This window comes from Orcinus orca, chromosome 15 (genome assembly GCF_937001465.1).
Source record: "Orcinus orca chromosome 15, mOrcOrc1.1, whole genome shotgun sequence".
Taxonomy (NCBI): Eukaryota; Metazoa; Chordata; class Mammalia; order Artiodactyla; family Delphinidae; genus Orcinus; species Orcinus orca.
Genome location: NC_064573.1, coordinates 55,647,186 through 55,662,254, shown reverse-complemented (window position 1 = coordinate 55,662,254; position 15,069 = coordinate 55,647,186). Strand labels below are relative to the sequence as shown.

Sequence of the window (15,069 nt, the reverse complement as noted above, 5' to 3'; positions counted from 1 at the left end):
TGTCCTGTTTTAGATTCCACATATAAGTGATATCATGTGGTATTTGTCTTTCTCTGTCTGACTTACTTCACTCAGTATGATAAGCTCTAGGTCCATCCATGTTGCTGCAGATGGCATTATTTCATTTCTTTTTTATGGCTATGTATATATATTTCATTATATATATATATGTAGGTTATATGGCCACTTTTATTTTGACTACTGTAATGCAATTTTTGGTGTGAATAAGACTGAAAGCTCTCACCCTCCTCTACATCACCTGTAAATATTGCTGGTGTGATGAGGGGCTGGGAGGGTGCAGGGAGGGTATATTTATTTAGTGTTTAGGATACTCCATGGACTTTACATAAGATGTGGCATGGAATCCACACAGTGAATCTGAGAGTTGGATACGCTCTTTATCCCTATGTTCTGTATAAGAAAGCTGAACCTTAGCGATGGACTCCGTAACTTTCTGGAGAGGACACAGATGGTGGGTGAGAGCCAGGACTGATCCCAGGTCCACCCGCCTCTCCCTCCTGTGCTGATTGTGCAGGTAGAAACATCCCACTCTGGTCTACCGGCCTTATCATTCTATCCAGAGCTAGAGAAACCATTCCCCAATACAGTAAGCGTGTTTTCAGATTTTGAAACGAACGTGCTTTAAAGTGAGTTTGAGCAATAGAGCCTCATGGGCGTAACAGAAGAGGAGGACGCGTTACAAAGATGGGTGTGACATTTGAGGCGTCCCTCGTGATGGCCGCCACATATACAGAAATCTATTAAGAGTATGTGTTCATCACTCTTCAGTCCTAAAGTTGTAATGAATTGTCTGAAGCCAAAGGAGGAGAGTTTGTGTTTCATGGAGGATTTAAAATACTGACACAGAAAATATTACTTGTTTCTATAGATCCTGCTTTGTTTTGCAAAGGATGCGGAGTGGCCTGGAAGGGTGGCTGTCAGTGAATCAATAGGGATATAAATAAAAATTAGTATGTATCAATGTAAGTGGAATTTAGGGCCCTGAATACTTACGTTAAGCTGATATTCTTAAAAGCTAAAGCAAAAAGGAAAACTGTATATTAGTTTGTCAGTAGTCTGTCTGTCTACCTTAATTGCCAGGACAAGGATGCCAAAAACACAGCCCAGCACCTGGCACGTTCCTCCCCCACACACAGTATGAGTGAGGTCATAGAGCTCTTTTGTGCAAAGGCCAAACGGGGTTCATTTAAAACAGTGCTCTTGGCCGGCACTACCGGTGGATTACAGCTGGCAAAAATGGAAGCCTCTTTTTGTCATCGTGGACTGGCTTGTCTAGGGTCAGTACGTGCTTGAGAGAGTACTCAGGCCTCTGAAAGGCTGAAATGGTGAAACATACCATTTGATGTGTGTTTCTCTAGGGAGAGACTTCAGAGCTTTTGATCCATGAAAGGGTCACAGTCAGGAATGCATTGATCTTGGGTCCTTTAAACCCCCTTCAGTATTTCTGTCGAGGGCTTCAAGAAAAGGTGAGCAGCACATAGTTCAAAGGCCCACTTCTCTGGCAAGGGCCTGGGGCCAGTGTTCTGTGTCGCTGATTAAAGCAGGGCCGTATACTCTAATGATCAAAGCCACCATCAGCCAGCTCCGTCTTGGGAGAACTGAGAGCCTCGTCCAGGCTGGCTCGGACACCCACCTGGGCAGGGAAAGGGTGAGGCAGAACCGATCAGATATGCTTCTTGAGGGTCTTCTCTGTGCCAGAAAATGAGGACACACTGTTAGATCAGGCTTATTCTCATGAGCACGCTATAATTAATTACTATTTGTGTTATTTGTTGTGAAGGACAGAAGGGCTGGAATTGTCCGTAAAATTGAGCTGAGTATCTCCCAGAACAAACATATCTCCAGAATTTTCACCACGTATTTCTTTTCAGAGTCTTTTAAAGGTCTAAAACCATCATGTCAGTTTAGGAATGCAGGAATATGTTCATAACAAACAGATCTAAATTCATCTTGCTGGTTTAGGACTATAGAAATGTACTGTTTTTAATTCTGGCCATTAAAATAGTTTTTTGGTGCGTTAAATTCAGAGACTAGGTTACTCAGGCAGTACCGAGTAGATTTGTTAAATTTGCATTGAAATATTTAATGCTCACCACCAAGTGAAGCCACAAATTGATCATGTTTTAAGGAATTCAGTGTTGCTTAATTTTACGATTATTAGAAGGATCCTGCAGAAATGGGATGGACGTTTGCACTCATCTGATGGCTTCAGTTTCTCCATGAATTAGGGGAAAGCTGCACAGGAGACAGAAAAGTCAGAGGTTTGAGGAGAACGTATTAGAAATGAACATTGTGGTTTGTTTTGCTGCGAGCAAAGAAAATATGTCAACTTCATTTTTAACCATGCACAGATGTCCAAAATGCACTACTCATTTGAAAAGTAGTCTACCATACAATACGGTAGGATTATCTGGAGTTTGATGCTGGGCAAGTAACACTCTGTGCCTGTTTCCTCATTTGCATAACGGGGAAGTAACAGGACCTACCTGAGAGAAGTGTCGTAAATACTCGATGTGATTGCTGTAGGTAAATGCGTACCTCTATGGCAGTAGTATCAATATCTGATACACAGTAAGCAAGTGTTGGCAATCATTATTTAAGGAAAACCAACAGCACCAGAGACAAGCTAAAATGAACATTCCAAAGAAAGGACCCCGATGGAAAAAGAATTTTTTAAAAAGCATTTTTTCCAATTAAAAAACTTTCAGAGATTAAAATTGCTCCTACAGAACATTGAGAAGCTATTGCAACCATGAAGTGGAAGTGATCTGTTTTTAGAGCATGACAAGTAAAACGACAAAGCTATAAAACAAACGAGCAGTTCCAGCCTCCCTTGCAGTTTGGTGTGGCCATAAGCACGGTTTCTGGCCAGTGGAACCTGGGAAGTGATGTGTGTCACTCCCAAGCGCAGCCCTCTGTGCTGTGAGGCGGTGGCCGGGATCGCACAGGAGCCAGGGTCTTGCTTGTCTGTGGCCACGGCAGAGGGGAGACTGGGAAGGGAGGCAGAGGGAACAGTGAAATTCAGTGCTGCACTAGGAGTCTGAACTTTGGGGGTATCTACTGAAGTGTTGGTTTTCTATAGACGGGAGTGTAATCAGCAGATGTACATTTCCAAAAATCCACTCCTTGGGCTGGTGGAGGAGATCTAAGGGGGTGGGTGGGATGGGCAGCAGGGAGTAAAGGCTGAGACTTAACCCTTTCACCTGGGTGGTTACTTAAGTCTGATAGAGGCAGTGTTGAAGGACGGATGACAAGTGAAATTTGGGCAGGTAGCAGCAGCAGTTGTGTTGGGCGTGGGGTTGAGATGCCAGGGTGGGAAACAGAGGTGGTCACACATGTCATAGCACTGGGGGTGCTTGTGCCTCACAGCCTCGGTCCTCTTCCCCCATCACCTCCTGGAGTCTGCCTGTCTCAAACAACTTTCGGGCTGTTTTCTATCTGGAATATACAGTCTAGAAGGTTCCTGAACTGCCTTTTCCCCCCACCTCACCTCTTCCGTGAAGGGCTTCTCTCTCCTCCAGACAAGGCTGACTGCTCATCCTTTGCCCCTTCTCTCCCTTCATGACCTCTCCTCTCTTGTAGCATGTATGGAAAGGAGGTCATCATGCGCACCGGGCATTTTTCCCACTAGATGGAGAGCTTTGGGATGGTAGAGATTTTTCATCATCTTTATGACTAGCAGAGGACCTATGACATAATAGGTGCTCAGTAGACGTTTGAGCTAATTAATAGAATAAGGGGACAGGAAAAGGTAGGAACCTTGAACTGGTACCATGCTCGCTTGCCGTCTCATACAGTCTACCCAATTGTATGATTCCTGTTCTTTTAGTTGCTTCAAAATTAGCAATTTTCTTATAAGGAAACTCTGCTTAGGAGCATGTGAACACACTTGCACTGGAGGAAGAGAAAGAAAATTAGTCCTGCCTGCCTTTTATTTATTTTTGGCTGCATTGGGTCTTTGTTGCGGTGTGCAGGCTTTGGTAGTTGTGGCGCACAGGCTTAGTTGCTCTGCGGCATGTGGGATCTTCCCGGACCAGGGCTCGAACCTGTGGTCCCCTGCATTGGCAAGTGGATTTCTAACCACTGTGCCACCAGGGAAGCCCACTCCTGCCTTTCTAACAGCCAGAGTTTTCCAGAATTGTACATTACAGCATACTCAAGTGAATGTATCATTCACCTAGTGAAATGGTTAATGGTAACTTTAACTCTTAGGACATACGTAGTTTTTCGTGAGTGGTTTACCCAGTATATATCAGAACTCCAGTTTTGGTTGGAGTAGCAATGTGAGCGACTGAAAAACCACATTTCCCAGCCGGCAGTACACCAAGATGTGGCCATTTACATAAAAAGAAGTGAAACTGAGTTGTTTGTAGTGAGGTGGATGGACCTAGAGACTGTCATACAGAGTGAAGTAAGTCAGAAAGAGAAAAATAGATACCGTATGCTAACACATATATATGGAATCTAAAAAAAGAAGAAAAAATGGTTTGAAGAACCTAGGGGCAGGACAGGAATAAAGACGCAGACGTAGAGAATGGACTTGAGGACACAGGGAGGGGGAAGCGTAAGCTGGGATGAAGTGAGAGAGTGGCATGGACATATACACACTACCAAATGTAAAGTAGGTAGCTAGTGGGAAGCAGCACATAGCACAGGGAGATCAGCTCAGTGCTTTGTGACCACCTAGAAGGGAGGGAGAGGGAAGAGATATGGGGGTATATGTATATGTATAGCTGATTCACTTTGTTATAAAGCAGAAACTAACACACCATTGTAAAGCAATTATAAAGGTTAAAAAAAAAAAAGATGTGGCCATTTAAATCAGTCCTGGCTAATGAGAGGGTAGTGAAAAGGTAGTAGGGAAGTTTACAAGGCTCTTCAAAAAGAGCTGATGTGCCTGGGACATTTGTCCCTTTAACCTCCTCCTTCTGGCTGGCACCCTAGCAGCTGTCTTGGAACAAGAGGGCAGCTGTCTTGGAACAAGAGGTGACCTTGAATAGTCGTAGAATGGAAGAGCATTAAGCATCTGAATCTGGACTACCAAAGAACCAAACGCAAGCATAGGATGGGTTGTCTCCTATTGTAGAAACCTAATACTATCTAGCATGGCTTCAAGGTTTGGTTTGGTAATTAATAGAAGTGCCCTAATGATTCTTATGATTTCCACATCGTTTTGTGTATGCTCAGGAGGTAACAAATTTTCATCTCCGTGGAAAAATTAGAGAAATGATACGTAACACTGCAATGTGTCCTGAGACGTCTGGAAGGGCCTGCAGGTAGAGCCCGTCGTGGAAAACAGCATAATCGTGCTCCGTGCTGATTACAAACACACACAAATTCTAGGGTGTGCTGCAAATCACTGTTTGCCTTTTCTACATATGTAGTCTTTAACGAGTCAGTGAGATATGCTGGTCCTTTTGTCCCTTGGCATGCTACTCTTCTTTTCCACTGCCCTGTTCTCCCCCCCACCCCACTGCTGCTCCTTGTGGCCTGGCAAAGGGACTCATTCACCCAGTGGTTCTTGTTCCTGGGAGGGTGAGGATGGACACTGTCATTCTTTTTTTCCCTCAGCTGTATTGAGCTGTAAATTAACACTGTGTAGGTTTAAAGTGTACAGCATGATGATTTGATACACATATATATTGCAAAATGATAAAGGGTAGTTAGCATACACATCACTTAGTTACCATGTGCATATGTGTGTGGTTAGAACATTTATTCTTGGGTAGCTTTCAAGTATACAATACAGTATTAGTCACCATGCTGTACATTACATCCCCAGGGTAGATTACATCCCCAGGGTAGAACTGACAGTCTGCACCCTCTGACCAGCATCTCCCCCAATTCCCAGCCCCTGGCAACCACAATTTTACTATTTCTATGAGTTGGACTTCTTAGATTCTACACATAAGTTAGAGAATGAAAAATGTTGTATAATCTCATTTCATTTAGTAAAATGGTCTCGAGGTCCTTCCATGTTGTTACAAAAGGTAGGATTTTCCCCTCCTTTTGATGGCTGAATAATATTCCATTATGTGTATTTATTTATACCACCATCTGTTTATCCATTCATCTGGTCCGGGACACTTGTTTATGTCTTGGCTACTGTAAATAATGCTGCAGTACACATGGGGGTGCAGATACTGCTTCAAGACAGTGATTTCACTTCCTTCAGATATATACCCAGGAGTGGGATTGCTAGATCATTCTATTTTTAATTATTTGAGGGACCACCTTACTGTTTTCCATAGTGGCTGAACCAATTTACATTCCTGCCAAGAGACACTGTCATTCTTTAATCACACTCATACCATAACTGCCATGGGTTATTATGCTAAAATTTTCCATTCCCAATAGAATAAGGAGAGGAAGGGAAACAAGTAACAAAGGGAAGAGAAAACGCCATCCTGCCATGGGCACGTGATAGTCTCCTCCACTCTATCCCTCCCCAGTCTTACACCTGGTACTCTCCTTATTTCAACAATTTTGTCATTAATTTGTTGAATGAGTGAATATGTAATGACTAAGCAAACGTTTGGTGCTGCCATGGTGGTTGTCCCAACATCAGCTGAAATACAGAAATAATAATGGAATCTCAAGGAATGTTTGGTTAATACTGTCCACAAAGGATTGATAATGCCAGACAGTAAAGCAAAAACCTGGCCCCCTGCACCCACTCGTTCAGGGAAGGAGGCATAAGTCAAAAGAAAACTGGCAGATATCACTCCCTTCCTATACTTCATCATTTGTTCTTCTACTTTTGCCTTTGAATAACCTTGTTTCCCTTTTGCACATTGGTTCAAAAGTCAGAAAAATATAACCCCCTAAAAGCAGCGTGTTGAGCACTTGTGCTACTTGAATAAAAAGCTATGGTAAGTGTAGAGAAATGGAGATCATTATAATGGAGATCATTATTTTTCCACATCATTGGTTTTGGTTTGTCTTTCACAGCATGAGAATAAAACACTTTCTGCATTGTTCTGTGAAAGTTAGAAAATGCTGGGCATGAAAAATGATTTTCATTTTTGGACAGATGTGATAGAACTTCAGAAGCTATTTCTATCCACCAGCTTACCTGCCTTTTTGAAAACCTTGACTCTGAAAAAACCTCTAGCATGAGGAAAACCTCTTCAGCTTTCTGCATGGAGTCTTTGTTGCTTGGGTCTAAAGATAAACACTAAGAACATACAAACACCTTGTAACCATAGGTGTTTTTGTTTATGTAACTGTACTTGAAAACTTAGGTGTGTGGTTTTGTAAAGGGATGACAACTTGATATTTTCATTTGCCAGAGTAGCTGGACAAAGTAACATTGTTGTTTCTATGTAATAAAATTCTACTAAAAAATCCTAATGGGTGGGCTGCCCAGATAGATAGAGCAAACACCCACCAGGATTCATTAGTAACTAACTCCATTTTTTAAAATGGTTTATGTGATAGGTAAGGAAATAAAATTTGGAAATTTTGACTTCTTAGCTTGCATTGGCAGAAAAGGGAAAACCATAATAGAATAACAAACGTAAGACAATCTAAAACTAAAGATAGGGAATAACCTCAAAAAAATCAGCCTAAGTGAATGTTGACTAGTGTCCATGTGGCTTATGCAATAAGCATGTAAATCCTTGAGAGACGTCACCACATAATGACAGGAGAGCAAACCAATACAGAAACACAGTATCTAACTCACAATGATGAAAACAGGTGGTAATATAATGGTTTGTTCCACTGAGTGCTTAACACGAGCCCAGTGATATGCTGGATGTTTTAACATGTGCTGTATCCCATTTATTCCTCAGCACAGCCCTATTTCGATACAATCACCTTGTTTTTTTATTGCGTTAAACATTGCCATACCTGCATTTCACAGAGGAGGGAACAGAGGGGAAATTCCAGTTCGAGGCGGTCATAGGAGGATCCTAAACTCACCTGCTCTCCCAGAACCCACATACAGAAAAATTTACACACTGGAGGGAACAAAATGTCGAAGCACGTAGGAGAGGCCCTGAACCCCACGCACAGCACAGCAACTCCTAATCAAGAGGGAACTCATAACCTTGAGCTTTTCCCTAAAGAGGGAAGGGTTTGAACCCCACACTGGTTGCCCCAACATTTAAGATCTGCACCTGAGAGATGAGCCCCAAGACATCGAACTTTGAAAGCCACCAAGACCCACAAGTCTATAGTGAAGTGAGAAATAGCTCTTCAAGGGCTGGTACAGGTTCTCCTCTCCAGGTCCCAGAGCAGAGGCAGCCAAGTGCCCAGTCTTTCTGTGAAAGAGGCTTATTTCCTTATCCTAAAGCTTCAGCCTGAGGGGCAGAACACTCATCCAGGGGCCTGTGAAATGCTCTTCCCAGAGGAGGCCAGCAGGTACCATTGTGCACCCTTCCTTGCCCCAGCTTGTCAGCACCTCTCAAAAAGGAGGTTGGATATTTTCACTGGCACCTGCTGACCAGGGGACAGCACTATATTGCCAGGTTCTGGTGGCCAGTGAGGCTTTCACTCACAGGCCCTGCAGGACTGTTACAAATGGAGAACAAGTTCTTAATTGGCTACCCCACCCAAGGCATAGCACGGAGAGAGCAGACTGAAACACACCCCAGTCTTTCTGTGAAAGAGGCTTCTTAGCTTATTTTCATAGCTGTGGCCCAAGGGGCAGGCTTGTAATTAAACACACAGGAAGGGGCCAATTACAATCCTAGCCAGAGGAGAAAGGCATAGCCCATCTTTACGCCCTCCCTGACCTCAGGTCATCAGTGTGTCCAAGAAAGGAGCCTTGTGTACATGTCAGGCACACTGGCTCTTGGGTCCGCCAACCAGAGGCCATAGTTCTTGTTATCCGGGCTCAGTGACCAGCAGGGCTTGTGTGCACAAGTTCAATGTGATGGTAGCAAAGAAGAAAAAACAGTTCTTAACTATCACCCCAGGGCTCAGTGTAGAGAGAGCAGATAGAAATAGCCCTCTGCCAGTCTTCCCTTGAAAAAGGTATATTTGCATACTTTTGCCTAAGGGTATGGCTTCCAGTCAGCCTAAATCTGTTTATTGAGATCCTCACCTTTGGAACGTTGGTTGATCATGGCATGCCCTAAAGTAGGGAACCTTTAAAAATCAAGTAGGCTCCTTGAACAACGCCTAAATCTGTTTATTGAGATCCTCACCTTTGGAACGTTGGTTGATCATGGCATGCCCTAAAGTAGGGAACCTTTAAAAATCAAGTAGGCTCCTTGAACAATCACGAAGGTTTGAGAGAAAACCAAGAGCCGGGACAGGGTTAAGTTTCATCCCCTACATGATGTCACTCCTTCAAAACTGGGAGAGGTGGCAGTTTTAGCTAATGCACAGAAACCAACAAGAGTCAAACAAAATAAAGAAACAGAGGAATATGTTCCAAATGGAAGAACAAGATAAAACCTCAGGGAAAAATCCTTCATGAAATGGAGATAAGTGATTTACTTAATAAAGAGTCAATATAATAGTCATAAAGGTGCTCACAGAGCTCACGCGAAGAATGGATGGACAAAGTGAGAATTTTCAACAAAGAAATGAAAAATATAAGAAAGCACAAATAGAAGTCACAGAGCTGAAGAATGTAGTAACAACTGAAAAGTGCTCTAGAGGAGTTCAACTACAGACTAGATACAGAGGATAGGATCTGTGAACTCAAAGACAGGGCAGTGGAACTCACCCTATCCGAGCAGCAAAAAGAAAAAAGAATGAAAAAGAGGAAGGATAGCTTCATGGACTTATAGGATAATATCAAGCAGACAACACTGGCATTATTAGGAGTCCAGAAGAAGAGAAAAGGGCAGAAAATTTATCTGAAGAAATAATGGCTGACAACGACCCTAACCTGGGAAAGGAAACAGTCATTCAGATCCAGGAAGCCCTGGGAGTTTCAATAAGATAAACCAAAGACAGTCATATCAAGACACTTTACAATTAGAGACTCTTGAAGAGAAAAACAACTCGTTTTGTACAAGGGAACCCCCTACAAGACTATTAGTGGTTTTCTCAGGTGAAACACTGCAGGCCAGAAGGGAGTAGTATGATATATTCAAAGTGCTGAAAGGAAAAAAACTGCTGGTCAAGAATACTCTACCCACAAAAGTTTTCCTTCAGATTTGAAGGACAGATAAAGAGTTTTCCTAACAAGCAAAAGCTGAAGGAGTTCATCACCACTGCAGCAGCCTTACTAGAAATGGTAAAAGGACTTCTTTACTGATAGTAAAGGGCTCTAATTAGTAACAAAACATACGACAGTATAAATTTCACTGGTAAATATATAGTAAAATTCAGAATACTCTAATGATGTATAAAGGTGATTGGTTAACCATTTATACATCTAGTATGAAGGTTAAAAGGCAGAAAAGGTAAAAACTGTAATTACAGTAATTTGTTAATGGATACACAAGATAGATAAACAACGTAAATGGTGACATCAGAAACAACACATGGGGTGTGGTGCAAAAATGTAAAGCTTTACTCAAATGTAAATGGATTAAATGCTCCAATCCAAAGACAGAGAGTGGCTGAATGGATTATAAAAAACAAGACACATCTCTATCCTGTCTAAAAGAGACTCACTTCAGATGTAAGGGCACATGCAGAATGTAAGTGAAGGGACGGAAAAAGATAATGCATGCAAATGGAAACCAAAAGAAAGCTGGAGGAGTTGTACTTAGATCAAACAAAATAGACTTCTAGACAAAGACGGTAATAAGGAATCGGGAAGGTCATTATATAATGTTAAATTCTCTTGTTGGATTGACCCCTTTAACATTTGTAAATACTTATGCACCCAAAAGAGGACAACCTAATTATATAAAGCAAAGATTAACAGACCTAAGGGGAGAAACAGAGTAGGGTGGATAGATCACCCCAGAGAATCAGTAAGGAAATAGCAGCCTTAAATGACATTAGTTAAGTCTGGTGTTAAGTACATCAGTGACCTTAACAGACATGTACAGAACATACCATCTAAAAAAGCAACAGAATACACAATCTTCTCAAGCGTACATGGGGCATTCTTCACAGTAGGTCATATGTTAAAACAAGTCTTATGAAATTTAAGAAGGGGGAAGTCATGTCAAGCATATTTTCCATCCATAACAGTATGAAACTAGAAATACAACTGCAGAGTCGCAAGTATGTGGAGATTACACATGTTACTGACCAATCAGTGGGGCAAAAAACATCAAAATATACCTGGAGGCAAGTAAAAATACAACATAACAAAACTTATGGGAAAAGTTCGAAGAGGGGATTTCATAATGATAAATGGCTACATCGAGAAGCAAGAAACATCTCAAATAAACCACCTCACTTTACACCCCAAGAACTCAAAAGAGAAGAAGAAATGACGTCCGGTGTTAGTACACAGAGAGAAAATGACCAAGTTCAGAGTGGAGTTCAATGAAATAGAGACTAAAAATGATCAATGAAACTAAGTCACTTGTTTTTTTAGAAAAGAAACAAAATTGACAAACCTTTAGCTAGTATCACCAAGGGAAAAAAGAGAGGACTCAAAATCAGAAATCGAAGAGGAGACATTATAGCTGATTACCACAGAAATACAAAAGATCAAGGAGACTATGAACAATTTTACTATAAACAAGTGTACACCAAGAACTTAGAAGAAATCAATAAATTTCTAGAGATGTACAGATAGTCCCTGAATTATGATGGTGCAAAAGTGACATGCGTTTAGTAGAAACTATACTTCAAATCTGAATGTAAATCTTCTGCATGATTCTCTCTTGTGCTGGACAGCTCCCAGTCAGCCATGTAATCACAGGGTAGACAGCCAGTGCGCTTAACAACCATTCTGTTTTTCACTTTCAGTAGAAGCTCAATAAATTACACTTTGTTTTAAAATAGACTGTGGGTTAGATGATTTTGCCCAACTGTAGGCTCATGTAATTGGTGTGAGCATGTTTAAGGTAGGCTAGGCTAAGCTACAATGTGCAGTAGGTTAGCTGTATTAAATACATTTTCAACTTCTACAAAGAAATAGAGAATCTGAACAGACCAATTACCAGTAAGGAGACTGAATCAATAATCAAAAACCTCCCAACAAACAAAAATCCAGGACCAGGCAGCCACACAGGTAAATGCTACTAAATATTTAAAGACTTAGATCAATTCTTCACAAACTCTTCCCCAAAAAACAGAAGAGGGAACACTTCCAAACAAGGTTTTAAAATGACCTTCCAAACAAGGTTTTAAAATGACTTTTTAAAAACGACTTGCCCTCATTTTACGAGGTCAGAATTACCCTGATACCAAAATCAAACAAGGATGCCACACACATACCCTCCCCCCCAGACACACAAATTATAGGCCAATATCCCTGATGAATATAGATGCAAAAATCCTCAACAAAATACTAGCAAACTGAATTCAACAATACATTAAGAGGACCTTCAAGATGGCAGAGGAGTAAGACACGGACATCACCTTCTTCCCCAGAAATACATCAGAAATACATCTACACGTGGAACAACTCCTACAGAACACCTACTGAATGCTGGCAGAAGACCTCAGACCTCCCGAAAGGCAAGAGACTCCCCACGCACCTGGGTAGAGCAAAAGGAAAAAGGAAAAACAGAGACCAAAGAATAGGGACGGGACCTGCACCTCTGGGAGGGAGCTGTGAAGAAGGAAAAGTTTCCACACACTAGGAAGGCCCTTCACTGGTGGAGACAGGGAGTGGGCAGCAGGGGGAAGGGTCAGAGCCACGGAGGAGAGCGCAGCAACAGGGGTGCAGAGGGCAAAGCAGAGACATTCGTGCACAGAGGATCGGTGCCGACCAGCACTCACCACCCCAAGAGGCTTGTCTGCTCACCCACCAGGGCAGGTGGGGGCTGGGAGCAGAGGCTCAGGCTTTGGCGGTCAGATCCCAGGGAGAGGACTGGGGTTGGCTGCGTGAACACAGCCTGAAGGGGGCTAGTGCACCACAGCTAGCCAGGAGGGAGTCTGGGAAAAAGTCTGGAGCTGTCAAAGAAGCAAGAGACCATTGTTTTGGGGTGCATGAGGAGAGGGGATTCAGAGCACCGCCTAAACGAGCTTCAGAGACGGGCGCAAGCCACAGCTATCAGTACAGACACCAGAGATGGGCATGAAACACTAATGCTGTTGCTGTAGCCACCAAGAATCCTGTGGGCATGCACAGGTCACTCTCCACACCTCCGCTCCCAGGAGCCAGTGCAGCCCACCACTGCCAGGGTTCTGTGATCCAGGGACAACTTCCCCAGGAGAACACATAGCACACCCCAGGCTGTTGCAACATCACATGGGCCTCTGCCACTGCAGGCTCGCCCCTCATTCTGTACCCCTCCCTTCCCCCGGCTGAATGAGCCAGAGCCCCCGAATCAGCGGCTCCTTTAACCCCGTCCTGTCTGAGTGAAGAACAGACGCCCTCAGGCGACCTACACGCAGAGGTGGGGCCAAATCCAAAGCTGAACCCCAGGAGCTGTGCAAACAAAGAAGAGAAGGGGAAATCTCTCCCAGCAGCCTCAGAAGCAGAGGAATAAATCTCCACAATCAACTTGATGTACCTGCATCTGTGCTATACATGAATGGACAACAAATCATCCCAAAATTGAGGCAGTGGACTTTGGGAGCAACTATACACTTGAGGGGTTTGCTGTATGTGACAGACTAGTTTCTGATCTTTATGTTTACCTTAGTTTAGTTTTTAATGCTTGTTATCATTGGTGGATTTGTTTATTGGTTTGGTTGCTCTCTTCTTTTTTAATTACATTTTTATTTTAAAAATATTTTTTAAATTTTTTATTTTAATAACTTTATTTTATTTTATTTTATTTATTTTTCTCCCTTCTGAGCCGTGTGGCTGACAGGGTCTTGGTGCTCCAGCCAGGTGTCAGGCCTGAGCCTCTGAGGTGGGAGAGCTGAGTTCAGGACATTGGACCACAGGAGACCTCCCAGCCCCACATAATATTAGTCAGCAAGAGGTCTCCCAGAGATCTCCGTCTCAATGCTAAGACCCAGCTCCACTCAACGAGCAGCAAGCTACAGTGCTGGACACCCCATGCCACACAACTAGCAACACAGGAACACAACCCCACCCATTAGCAGAGAGGCTGCCTAAAATCATAAGTTCACAGACATCCCAAAACACACCACCAGACGCGTTCCTGCCCACCAGAAAGACAAGATCCAGCCTCATCCACCAGAACACAGGCACCAGTCTCCTCCACCAGGAAGCCTACACAACCCACTGATCCAATCTTACCCATTGGGGGCAGACACAAAAAGAACAGGAATTACGAACCTGCAGCCTGTGAAAAGGAGACCCCAAACACAGGAAGTTAAGCAAAATGACAGACAAATACACAGCAGATGAAGGAGCAAGGTAAAAACCCACCAGACCAAACAAATGAAGAAGAAATAGGTAGTCTACCTGGAAAAGAATTCAGAGTAATGATAATAAAGATGATCCAAAATCTTAGGAAACAGAATGGAGAAAATACAAGAGACATTTAACAAGGACCTAGAAGAACTAAAGAGCCAAGAAACAATGATGAGCAACAGAATAAATGAAATTAACAATTCTCTAGGAGGAATCAATAGCAGAAGAACGGATAAGTGACCTGGAAGATAAAATGGTGGAAATAACTACTGCAGAGCAGAATAAAGAAGAAAGAATGAAAAGAATTGAGGACAGTTTCAGAGACCTGGGGGACAACATTAAACACAGCAACATTCGAATTATAGGGGTCCCAGAAAAAGAAGAGGAAAAAAATGGGACTGAGGAAATATTTGAAGAGATTATAGTTGAAAACTACTCTAATATGGGAAAGGAAATAATCAAGTCCAGGAAACACAGAGAGTCCCATACAGGATAAATCCAAGGAGAAACACGCCAAGACACATTATCAATCAAACTAGCAAAAATTAAATACAAAGAAAACATATTAAAAGCAGCAAGAGAAAAGCAACAAATAACTTACAAGGGAATCCCCATAAGCTTAACAGCTGATCTTTCAGCAGAAACTCTTCAAGCCAGAAGGGACTGGCAGGACGTATTTA

General features: G+C 42.6%; 1 protein-coding gene and 1 long non-coding RNA gene across 7 annotated transcripts in view; one reads left to right on the top strand and one right to left on the bottom strand.

Moving 5' to 3' along the window:
• DLGAP1 (DLG associated protein 1) overlaps window positions 1–15,069 on the top strand; it is an 833,306-nt gene that overhangs the window by 371,751 nt on the left and 446,486 nt on the right. The window lies entirely within an intron of this gene.
• Window positions 1–15,069, bottom strand: part of LOC125961299 (uncharacterized) — a 196,062-nt gene that overhangs the window by 134,357 nt on the left and 46,636 nt on the right. The window lies entirely within an intron of this gene.